Source organism: Choloepus didactylus, chromosome 1 (assembly GCF_015220235.1).
Source record: "Choloepus didactylus isolate mChoDid1 chromosome 1, mChoDid1.pri, whole genome shotgun sequence".
Taxonomy (NCBI): domain Eukaryota; kingdom Metazoa; phylum Chordata; class Mammalia; order Pilosa; family Megalonychidae; genus Choloepus; species Choloepus didactylus.
In genome coordinates, this window is record NC_051307.1 from 78,262,188 (window position 1) to 78,274,708 (window position 12,521).

Below are 12,521 nucleotides of genomic sequence, written 5' to 3' on the forward strand. Positions count from 1 at the left end.
AGGAGCTAAGATGGCAGCATAGAGAGGAGTGGAAGACTGTTAGTCCCCTCTGGAACAATTCACAAATTACCAAAAAACTAGCAAATAACCTGGAATAACTGCTGGGAGACAATCATGACCATCCACTCATCATCCACCAATCTGAATTGGGAGTAATGCCCGGGATTGCAGCATAAAATTTGTAAGTAAAAACTGTGGACCCATGCTGAGAGCTGAGAGCCCCTCCCTCATCGAAGCCTCATGGTGCTAGAGAGCAGCACTCTCCAAACAAGTGAGTGTATCTCAGCCCAGGTCCAACTGGGGTTTTAATGTTAATGGCTCAATACAGACAGCAAATCCCCAACACTTAGACAGAGGCTTTTGGTGACAACTGACCTTGGGAGAGTTGGGGGACATATCTGTCTCAGGACGGGGAGCCCAGAGGATTGGGTGCTATCTCTGGCTGACGGGTGAATCTGGGAGCTTTCTGTCCCTTTCTCTCTCTGTGGAGAAAGCCTCAGCTGTTTTCAGTAAAGAAAGCCTCAGCCATTTTAAAATCAAAACACTTTGATCAGCAGAGTCAGAGAAACAAAGAACTTATTGATATGCAGATGACTTCTCTGGAGGGGGCATAGTTTCCCAAAAGGAAAGGGAGGGGCCCAGCTCTACTGCCTGTCTTGCCAGAACCAGACCCCAAAGTCTGGGGGAGGAGAGCCACAGGCCACACCCTCTTACACCAGCCAGTGACAGGCTGACAGGTGCACCTGCCTGGCAGAAAATTACAGGTGTGTCAGCCCTCTAAGAAAAACCATCAGGGAAACTGGATATTGAATATGTTCTCCTTCTGTGACCTGAGCCTAGTCTCGTCTGGGAAAACCTGATTGGGGTGGCCTAGGAGGTCAGATGCCTAGACAACAGAAAACTACAGCCTACACTAAGAAAACCAAAGTTATGGCCCACTCAAAGGAACAAACATACACTTCAACTGAGATACAGGAATTTAAACAACTAATGTTAAATCAATTCAAAAAGTTTAGAGAAGATTTCGCAAAAGAGACAGAGGCTGTAAAGAAAACACTGGTCATACATAAGGCAGAAATGGAAAAGTTCAAAAAACAACTAGTAGAATCTATGGAAATGAAAGGCACAACACAAGAGATGAAAGACACAATGGAAACATACAACAGCAGATCTCAAGAGGCAGAAGAAAATACTCAGGAACTGGAGAACAAAACACCTGAAAGCCTACATGCAAAAGAGCAGATGGAGAAAAGAATGAAAAAATATGAGCAAGGTCTCCGGGAACTTAAAGATGAAACAAAATACAAGAATGTACGTATCATTGGTGTCCCAGAAGGAGAAGAGAAGGGAAAAGGGGCAGAAGCAATAATAGAGGAAATAATCAATAAAAATTTCCCATCTCTTATGAAAGACATAAAATTACAGATCCAAGAAGCACAGCGTACTCCAAACAGAATATATCTGAATAGGCCTATGCCAAGACACTTAATAATCAGATTATCAAATGTCAAAGACAAAGAGAATCCTGAAAGCAGCAAGAGAAAAGCAATCCATCACATACAAAGGAAGCTTAATAAGACTATGTGCAGATCTCTCAGCAGAAACCATGGAGGCAAGAAGGAAGTGGTGTGATATCTTTAAGATACTGAAAGAGAAAAACCGCCAACCAAGAATCCTATATCCAGCAAAGCTGTCCTTCAAATATGAGGGGGAGCGCAAAGTATTTTCTGACAAACAGGCAATGAGAGACTTTGTGAACAAGACACCCGACCTACAGGAAATACTAAAGGGAGCACTACAGAGTGATAGGAGAATACAGGAGTGTGTGGTTTGGAACACAATTTTGGGAGATGGTAGCACAGCAATGTAAGTACACTGAACAAAGATAACTGAATAAGGTTGAGAGAGGAACGTTGGGAGCATGTGAGACACCAGAAGAAAGGAGGAAAGATAAAGAATGGGACTGTGTAACTTGGTGAAATCTAGCATGTTCAACAATTGTGATAAAATGTACAAATATGTTCTTTTACGAGGGAGAACAAGCAAATGTCAATCTTGCAAGGTATTAAAAATGGGGAGGCATTGGGAGGGGTGCAATCAATGTAAACTAGAGTCTGTAACTAACAGAATCATTGTATTATGCTTCCTTTAATGTAACAAAGGCAATATACCAAGGTAAATGCAGATAAGAGGGGGGGATAGGGGAGGCATGTTGGAGGCTTGGCATTGGTGGTGTTGTCTGACTCTTTACTCTACTTTGATTTAAGGTTATTTTTCCTTTTGCTGCTTCCTAGCTGTCATTTTTTTTTCCTCTTTCTTTTGTCTCTCTACCTTCTTTGACTCTCCCTCCTGCCTTGTGGAAGAAATGTAGATGCCCTTATATAGATAATGGTGAAGGTAGTGAATGCATAAATATATGACCATACAGAGAACCATCGATTGTTTACTTAGGATGGAATGTATGGTGTGTGAACAAAACCATCTTAAAAAAAAAAAAAACAATGGGTTGATGACAAAACCTTGAGGGCAATATACTAAGTGAAATAAACCAGACACATAAGGACAAATATTGCAGGGTCTTACTGATAGGAACTAATAATAATATATAAACTCATAGACATGAAATATAAGGTACCAAGATATCGGATGAGGCTTCAGAATGGGGAGCAGTTGCTTAGTATGAGCAGAATGTTCAACTAGGATGAACTTAAATGTTTGGAAATGAACCGGTAGCAAGATGTGAGAATAAGTAACAGTGCTGAATGGTGCGTGAATGAGGTGGAAACGGGAAGCTCAGAGTCATATATGTCACCAGAAGGAAAGTTGGAGGTCAAAAGATAGGAATGTATAAAACTGAATCCTATGGTGGGCAATGTCCATGATTAACTGTACAAATATTAGAAATCTCTTCCATGAACCAGAACAAATGTATGACAATACAATTAGAAGTTAATAATAGAGGGGCATATAAGGAAGAAATATATACCTATTGCAAACTATATACTACAGTTAGTAGTATTTCAACGTTCTTTCATAAACAGTAACAAATGTACTATACCAACACTACGAGTCAACAATTGAGGGGGATTGGTTAGGGATATGGGAGGATTCGAGTTTCCTTTTCTTTTTTTCTTTTTCTTTTTTCATCTTTCACTTTATTTCTTGTATGGAGTTTCTAAAAATGAACAAAAATTAAGTGTGGTGATGGATGCACAGCTGTATGAGGGTACCAGGGGCAACGAATTGTACACTTTGGATCTTTGGGTAATTGTATGGTATCTGAACAATCCCAATAAAAATTGAAAAGAGAAAAAAAAAAAACACCAATCCACACTGATTTGCTTGACAAGTGTCCTACAACAAGGCAGTTAATCTAGACTGAAGGGCATGTGCCTTTTTGATGGTAAACCTTGGTCAAAGACTGCATCCTCTACTGATGAGAGGTTTTCCTTAGGAATAATAGAATTCCAATGTTAATAGTAAAAGCACTTGCTTCAGACAGAAGCCATAGGTTTGAATTTTCATTCCACCACTTCCTGGTGGTGTGGAATGAATAAACTGATTAATTTCTAGGCCTCCATTGCTTCATTTGTAAAGCAGGGATCAGAATACATATCTCACAGAGTTCTGGTGAGATTTAATGAAAGAATCTGGAAGAGAGCCTGATATTTAGCAAGCATTCAACAATGGAATATTAGCTGACTCAGTAGATCAACTTGGGCATATGTCTTCAAATTTCAGATCCTAGTTTCAACATGTTACAGATCAGAATGGAGTGGGAAAGGTATTAGATTTTGAGTCAAGGAGAAAAAAAACTAAAACATACTTGCTACTTGCTTAATGGCTTTGGATAAATTACTCAAACTTCCTGTGTCTTATTTTCTAAATATGCAATATGGGGCATAATAATATCTTCTCTCTCTACTTTCTAGGATTGTTGAAGGGGACAAAGTTTGTCTCTCTGTACCTCCAACCTTCAGATTCTGCATTCCTTCTGTTTCTCAAAGTAACAACCATTGGCAGGGCATGCAGTTGTGTTTTCTCAGATTATGAATTTACAATGGAATGGATAGTCTTTTTTAAAATCCAGTGGGAGAATTATAGCTAGGTTCTGGAATTCTGCAGTCTTCTCTGAAGGAGCAATTTATATTCAAAGGCAAACAGCAATTCTGGAACAGACCCTAGTAACAGCAATGATTAAGGTAATTATCTGTCTCTGGAGAAATGCCACCACCTTCTGTGACCCTATACTTCAAAAAGATGGAATGATTCCATAATAACGTAAATCCCAGAACTACCTTTTCTCAACAGAGCCTGAGTAAGTTTCTGTGCAATTCAGAAATCAAATTTTATAGCCAATTGGCTGCACTGGTAGGTAAATCACAAAGGATAAGGCTTACAAAGCCTGAACTCTTCAAGTGTTCAAACCCAATGAACTGGGGAGCATTCCAGACAGAGTATATGTGGAAGTTTATACAACATTGCCTAGAGGAAAATAACTCAAGATATATTTTAGTTTAGTTGAACAGAAAATGCTCATCTATTTATCTTACCTTCTTCCACTGTTGGAAAAATAAAACCCTATCTTTAATTTCCAAGTAATACATGAATACATTCTTACTCTAAAAAGAACTTCAAACCCTGTAGATAAAGTTTAAGTCCCCCTCATCATCACTCCCCTTCTTAAAGGTGGCATCTATTATCAGTCCATTGTGTAGCCTTCCAGAAATCTTTTTTTATGATTTTCTTTAATATATATATGTACTTATAAGAATATAGTTTTGTTAGTATATGCTTGTACATAAATAATATAAATGATTTTATAAATAGCTTTTTAGTTTACAATGTGTATAGTATCTAGTTCCATGTCAGTACAAAGATATCCACCTCATTCTTTTTAATTGTTGCATAATACTCCATAGTATGAACATACTATCTTTTGTTTAACCATTCACATATTGATTTACAGATGAGTCATTTAAAATATTTTGCTCTCATAGGTATTACTGCAATGAAGGTATTTTCCATGCCTCCTTGGGCACATATATAGATATATCATCAGATATACACATTTAAAATTGTATCACTGCCAAAATACTTCTCAAGATGCCTGCTCCAATTTAAACCCCTACCAGTATAATGGTGTCCACTTTCCCATATTTTTGCCAACACTTGAGAGATCAAATATTTCGATTTTTTGCTTATCAAGAGTAAAAATGCTATCTCATTGCTGTTTTAATTCATATTTCTTGATTAGTAATGATATTGGCCAACTTTTCATGAGTATATTGGTTATTTGTGTTTTCTTTTCAAAAAAACTACCTGTTACTGTGAACAGTTAATAGTACACCATGGATGACTGTATGATATGTGAATATATCTCAATAAAACTGAATTTTTTTAAAAAAGGAAAAAAAACTACCTGTTAATACATATAAGCCTTTTCTTGGCTCTACTCTATTCTTATAATTTATTTATATTTTTCCAACATAGATGCCACATTTGTTTAATCACTCTAGCTTTTTAATCTGTTTTACTATCTTGTTTCCTATTGTATATAGACTTTTTTACTTGCAAATTCTTTACACAAAGAAATTCTAATTTCATATCACACCTGTACCAAATGACAGATATTACTCCTTATTTCTAAAACCAAGATCTTTGGTTCTGGTGCTTTTTCTTCTACCCTAAGTTCTGCAATTATATTCAGGTACCACAGAAGCCTAAGATCTTAGAGGGAAAGTAACTTTGGTAAGAATTATCTCAACTAAACTCTTCATTTTACATAGGAGCAAGCTAAGAAAGAATGAGAAAGCTAAGTATTTATAGACTGGTACTAGACTACAAATCTGCAGGCCTTCAGGTGAGGATCTAGAAAGAACCAGGTAGGCTTTCCATAATGGCAGTATTTGATAAACAATTCCTTGTGATTATATTCCTATCAATTACCTGGAAGGGAAAAAGAATTTACAACTCACTGTCAGACTTTGAAAAATGTCCCATTCTCTTAATTCATGACATAAAGTTCTTGTTTAAGATGAGGCTGGATACATAGAAGTTCAAGCTCCAGGATGTTTTATATGTTTTCACTGGCTCTGTGAGACAGGCAAACGGAATAAAAACACCATGAGTTACAATAATATATTCTGTTTATCTACTGTCCACCTATTGGGTGTCTCAAGTACTTTATGGATGGTGTCGTTGTCTATAAGAAAAGATGGGCAAATATGGAAAAAGCCATGGTAACTATTGCTAGGCCTCCTCTGGAGCAAAAGCTGATTCAGGATCTTCCAAGTTCTTCCTTTCACTGGGCTCTTTCAAACTCAGGTTTTCACCTGATCACAGAACTTTTCTCTAGCTGGGAAAAGAACAAGAAGTTTTCACCTGTGACACAAACTTCAGAAGAGCTACAGCTGTTCTTGGAAAGAAAGAGAGGAGGTTTTTCTTGCCCCAACATTCTCTGGATTTTGAGCCAGAATGGGGGGAAAAATCACTACACAGTGCCTGAAGTTCTAACAGACATTAATGCAAAGTCTCAGATCTTCTGTAGGGTAACTTACATAGCAGGAAGGAAAGAGACCACTAAAGTGTCAAGAGTCACATGGCCTGACTATTTCTATGTCCCCTTGGGTCAGCCATCCTCACAGACTGTGTTTGTTCCATTTGTTGTCCTTAGGAAAATTCTTTAAGTTTTTGGTTGTATTTTCCATTTTGATTTGCTATAAATAACAGATCAGAACACATGTCTTGAATAGCCCAAGATCTAAAACCTATGTTGTGCAATGAGACCTTAGAGGTAGATTAGGGAACTTGAAGCCAATTTCATTTGTAGCAGAGACTCTAGATATTTGATGAACACATCTATTTGAAAAATAGTTTTATTCTCCTCCAAATATCATGCTGTCAAGTCGCATATCAAAAAAAAAAGGCCAAGTTCCTGCCCTCCAAGAGCACATAATCTTGGAGAGCAAATACATCTCTTTCCTCGATGTCTGTTCGCTATGTACAGAGATACCAGCCTTAGGCTGCAGCTTAGAGAAACATTTTTGAGACGGCCATTGAAGCTGATGCTTTGGAGAATGCCATTTTGAAACGCAACTGGGAGCAAGCAGATGCCAACCACGTGCATTCCCAGCTAACAGAGGTTTTCCGGATGCCATCGGCCGTTCTTCAGTGAAGCACAAGCAGTACTATATGAATGTAGACCAGCACATTTCCAGTGGGCGTTCAACTCCAGCAATGATGAATGGACAAGGAGCACTACTTCTTCAAGCAAAATTATTGCTGTAATGTTGTTGGGACCAGTGCCAGGCTCGCTTCAACTCTAGCCCAGATCTGGCAGATCACATCAGTTCCACACATGTATATGATCAGCGAGGCGGGGTATTTCCTTATGGAAAGATTGTAAAGTATACAAAACTCCATCAACCAGTCAAAGTTGGTTACAGAGGCATATGCTGACACACAGAGGAGATAAACCTTTCAAGCGCGTTGTTGGTGGTTGCAATGCCAGCCTTTGCTTCTCAGGGAGGGCTAGCTTCACCATGTACCCACACACTTCAGTCAGCAGAACTCAAAGGTCTCTAGCCAGCCAAACGCCAAAGAAGAATCTCCTTCTAAAGCTGGGAATGAACAAAAGGAAGGAAATTAAGAACAAAAGACGATGTTCATTACCACGACCACATGATTGCTTCGATGCATGAAACTGGATGCGATAAGACATCGGGCCATATGTGTTAACCTCTCAGCTCACAAAGTTTAGGGAAGGGACACAGTGTTGTTTTTCATAGTACTGTAATAGCTAAGAGAAAAGTGGACTCTGGAAAGATTAAACTTTTGCTTCATTGGATGCCCGAAGACATTCTGCCTGATGTATGGGTGAATGAAAGTGAACGACATCAATTAAAAACTAAAGTAGTTCATTTATCAAAACTACCCAAAGATACTGCCTTGCTTTTGGACCCAAACATATACAGAACAATGCCGCAGAAGAGGTTGAAGAGAACTCTACGAAAAGTGTTCAATTTGTATTTAAGCAAACAGTGAATGACATTTACCATCAACTAAAAATTCGTCTATCAAATTAGGGCTGAAAATTAGTGTTAAGAGTGTTGCAGTATGTCTGGTGGCTCCCTTTTCAGGACTAGGGTTTTCTTATGGAGTATGGTATGTTAATATTTACCTGTGTAATTAATCTGTTAAAGGTTTTTGAAAAATCTCTACATCAAATGATTTGAATAATCCTCATATTTTCATTTTAACCTATATAAGACTCTTTTTTTTTTCCTGAGGAAAGCATTTGGTTTTTTGAGTTTTTTCTTAATGTAAGAAAAACTGTATTTTTTTAAAGTATCTTCAAACTGAATCCTTTATACACCAAAGTTGGTTTTTGAAAAGGAAAATAAAATCGCTTTCTTGCTTGGTTAGCAAGAAGCCATATGGGTTTTTTTAAACTTACAAAAATGGAAATATGTGTAACTTGTTAGTATTGTATCAAGAACTGTTGCATAGAGGTAATAGAACATTGCCTGTAAATAATTCAGCAGATTTGTAATATATTTTTATGTTATGTAATATATATTTATATATTGTAATATATATTTATATTTGTAATATATTTTTATATTATGAAATGTACTGTAGATGTTTTTCTAGAAGCATGAAAGTTAAAATGTATCTATTATCGTAGAAATAATATTGAAGGATATTGTAATTCACTAGTGCTGCCAGAGGAATTGTTAATAAAGCACTTTCTTTTGCAGACTTAAGGGACTATGTACTACTGTTAATATCGATAAGAAAAAAATACATTGAACATCTTTCCAGAAAGTCTTTGAGGGAGGACCTGTACCCATAATCGAATTACAGCACTCATTTCTGACAGTGACCATGAAATCAATTATTTCCTTACTGTTGGAAGGACATATTGTAAAGTATGTGATTTTGTGCAGTTAAACTGCAGACAGTACTCCTGATTGAGGAGTTTTTACTTTACCATAGTAAATATAAAAACCAGCAATTTTTACACTAGATTTTTTTTAAAGAAAGAATAGACAAGAATATAGAATTAAGCCTTCCCCAAAATGGGAAGGGTTCCATGATGCATAAATCATTTCTCATTGCTTTAAAAAAATTTTTTTAAATAAAAATTATGAAAGACTATTCATACAATGGGTTAAAAAGCTATCTATATACATGAAATGAGTCATATAAAATTAAATGAAGTACAAATAAAAGCACTGCTACTATAAGACATTCTGGAATGTTTAATAGAGTAACCATATGATCTGTAGCAAATGTGATTTTATTTTTAAAATGAAAAGAAAAGCAGTGTGTTTTTTTTTTGTTTTGCTTAAGCACTTCATCAATTGCTTATTCTGTATCTACAAAGTAATCTGCCTTTGTCTTTTAACTTTGATTTGTTATGAAATTGCCAAATAGAAGTGTTTCAGATATATAGTCTGTATCTGTATTTTTATTTCATTACTTCATGTTCTTGTAAGTCGTTTTAATTGACCAATGATTGTAGACCATGCCTGAGTATTTTTCTAATAAAACAAGCAAACTACATTTAGCTTCAAAATTGTTAACAATTCAATTAAATTTTAAAATGACACTTGGAAAAAAAAAAAAAAAACCATAATAGAAGTAAAGTGAAGTTGAAGGGGAGCACGCATTCCTCCTTCAGTCAGTCCCAATCCAAAGACAATTCCTCACCTTTGGGCCCTTCAAAGGGCTGTAGAATAGTTTGATGGACCTGTCAACAATATTTGGTGGCCTTGGCCTAATTTATGAAAACACTCCTTGAACCCCTTACAAGACTGCAGGGGAGTTATCCTATACATGCAGACATTTTCCTGGCTCTGTAGCAGAATTTTAGATACAAAACTGCTTTGTCAGGTCAGACTTCCTCACCTTCTCTGGGTGAGGAAGTTTCCTTCAAATCAGATATTCCTACTCCGAACTTCATGTCTTTCTGCAGTAACTTCACAGACATCTTTCTGCACCTTCTGGAGATTTCTTGTTCAGAACAACTGCACTTCTTCTTCTTCCTCTTTCTCTTCTATGTCCCCTTCCCCTTCCCAACTTTCTAAAAGGATATTACAGTAACATGGGAAAACCCTGAATTAGAGCCCTGGCTGCACTATTTTATAGTTGGAGCTTCAATTTTCTTGATTCTAAAATAAAAATAAAAACAATAATGCCTACCTGCCTCATCATATTGATAGAATGACTAAGGTATGTAAAGCAAGTGTCTCTTTAAGTGTTGACTCCTGAAGTCCTTTCCTAAATAAACCCTCAATTCCTCATGTAGGCTGTAGATCATCCCACTCTAATCTACAGTTACCTTTCTTACTTTTCTTAAAAGTTTCCATAACTCTAACCCTGGAATGTCTCTTTGGACCAATTCTCTGTCCTGTGTCCATTGCCTTCAGTTGGCCCAACCTACTTTATCTCCAGGTGAAGCTCACTTTTCCCATCTACACCTTAACTGTTGTAAACTCTAAATCACAGTACCACTTCTCAGGGAATCTGCATTATGAACTTCCTACAGGTACAGTGGTATGCTGGTGACCTGGCTCTTTGGCACAGGGGTGGAAGGGGATCCCTAACTTGAAGCACGTTTTTTATACTTCCATCATGACCTATTCCAAGTGCTTTAACAATCAGCTATTTAACAATCTCATCAGGTAGTAAGAGCTGGTCCAGCATGCAGCTTATAAAGGTTCCAGCCAAATGTTCATTCTCTTGGTTCAAGGGTGTCTCCTGGCACTCTATAACCACCAGCATTATGGTCCTGTTTCCAGCCTAAGGCTCACCTCTGGTTTATAGCCCCTTTGCAGTGCTGAAATGATTGGCATACCATTGAGCTCAGTAAATTCCCCAGTCCTTCCAGGATTAGATTATAACTCCTCTCACTTCTTTAGGGTGATTACCCATTCTCTGTCCCCTGAGAAGTTGGTTGTTGGAAAGTTTGTTTTCTTTTTTCCTTCCTTCCTTCCTCCCTTCCTTTTTTCCTTCCTTCCTTCCTTCCTCTCTTCCTCCCTTCCTCCCTCTCCCCTCTTTCCTTCCTTTCTTTCTCTCTTGCTTGCTTTCTTGCTTTCTCTTGCTTTCTCTTTCTTTCTCTCTCTCTCTCTCTCTTTCTCTCTCTCTCTCTCTTTCATCTTAGATGCAAAAACAGTTTAAACCCAAAGAGACATATATACAAATATTTTCACTAAGGGCACAGAGAAAGAGTAATACATCAAAATTCTCCCCCTTTCCCAACTGATCTTGTGAGAGCAGTAAAGTGAAAAGAGAGTGAGTCAAGGTCACGAGAGTCAAACAAGAAAAGGCCAAGACTTGTCCTGAAGCACGAAGAGTAATGGTCTTTATCTTTTACCATGTGTCCAAAACTGCACTGCTGATCATAATTCCAGACAAAAGGAATCTAACATTTAAAAATAATTTTAGAACTTTCCAGTAAGGTAGCACTCCAGCCAAATAATGCTCCAAGAAGAGCAAAGCCTCTTAATGTTCTAATTTCTCATTTCATTTTGACAACTTTGGAAGGGTAACAGGAAGCATCTTTTGATGAAGAAATTCTAAATTGGCTTCAGTTGAAAAAAAATTCTTGACTCTATTTTGTGAGACTTTGAATTTCTGAGTTTTTAAAATCATTGTGAATTTAACATATTTAACAAAGATTTTTGCCTTCAAGGCAAATAATTATGATTACCTTATTTCAAATTTGTGTCTACATAATCCAGAATCATATGGATACCAGATCTATCTGACTTTCCACCTTGATTATGAAATTAACTAGATAATTCCCAAAGTTCTATTTTTGCTTAGTATGATGGTCATCCTCCCATGATCCTCTCCTCATGGTGTTTATGTCCCTGCAGAGTCCCTTCCTACACTGAATAGGGCTGACTGGTGTAACCAATAGAATGTTAACTAGAAATATCATAAAAGACATTGAGCTTCAGCTTTGCTCTTTCTTGAATCACTCATCACTCACAGCTTGCACATCAAGAAAACACTCAAAACTATGGAAAGGACAGAGGCCTTCTGCCAATGCCTGGCATCTTCTGACAGCATGTGAGTGGAGGGCCATTTGGAAGAGGGTCCTCCAGTTCCAATCAAGCCTTCAGAGGACTTACAGCCCCTGCCAACATCTTGACTGCAACCTCGTGAGAGATCTTGAGCAGACTCACCCAGCTAAGCTGCTCCCAAATTCCTGATCCACAGAAACTGTGCTAGATAATAAATGCTTATTTTTGTTTTTTAAACTGCTAAGTTTTGGGGTCATTTTTTACACAGCAATAGAAAACCAATCTACTTGGGTAAGAATTAAAACTCAATATTCAGAGAACTAGTGTTTATGAATCTCTCTGAGTCAATAAGTCTGAAAGGGCTCCACTTTAATCCCTGTGGTAGATGGTTATTGAGGTTCTGAGACTCCTTGGCCTTTGGACTCCATTCTTATATTTTGGAATTCTCCATTTTCTGGATCTGGGTAGAAGGTAGAGCATTTT

At 37.4% G+C, this 12,521-nt stretch overlaps 1 pseudogene; it reads left to right on the forward strand.

Annotated features, from left to right (window-relative positions):
• The first annotated feature begins 7,194 nt into the window (after positions 1–7,194).
• On the forward strand, positions 7,195–8,138 carry LOC119533510 (annotated as a pseudogene).
• The last annotated feature ends 4,383 nt before the right edge of the window (positions 8,139–12,521 follow it).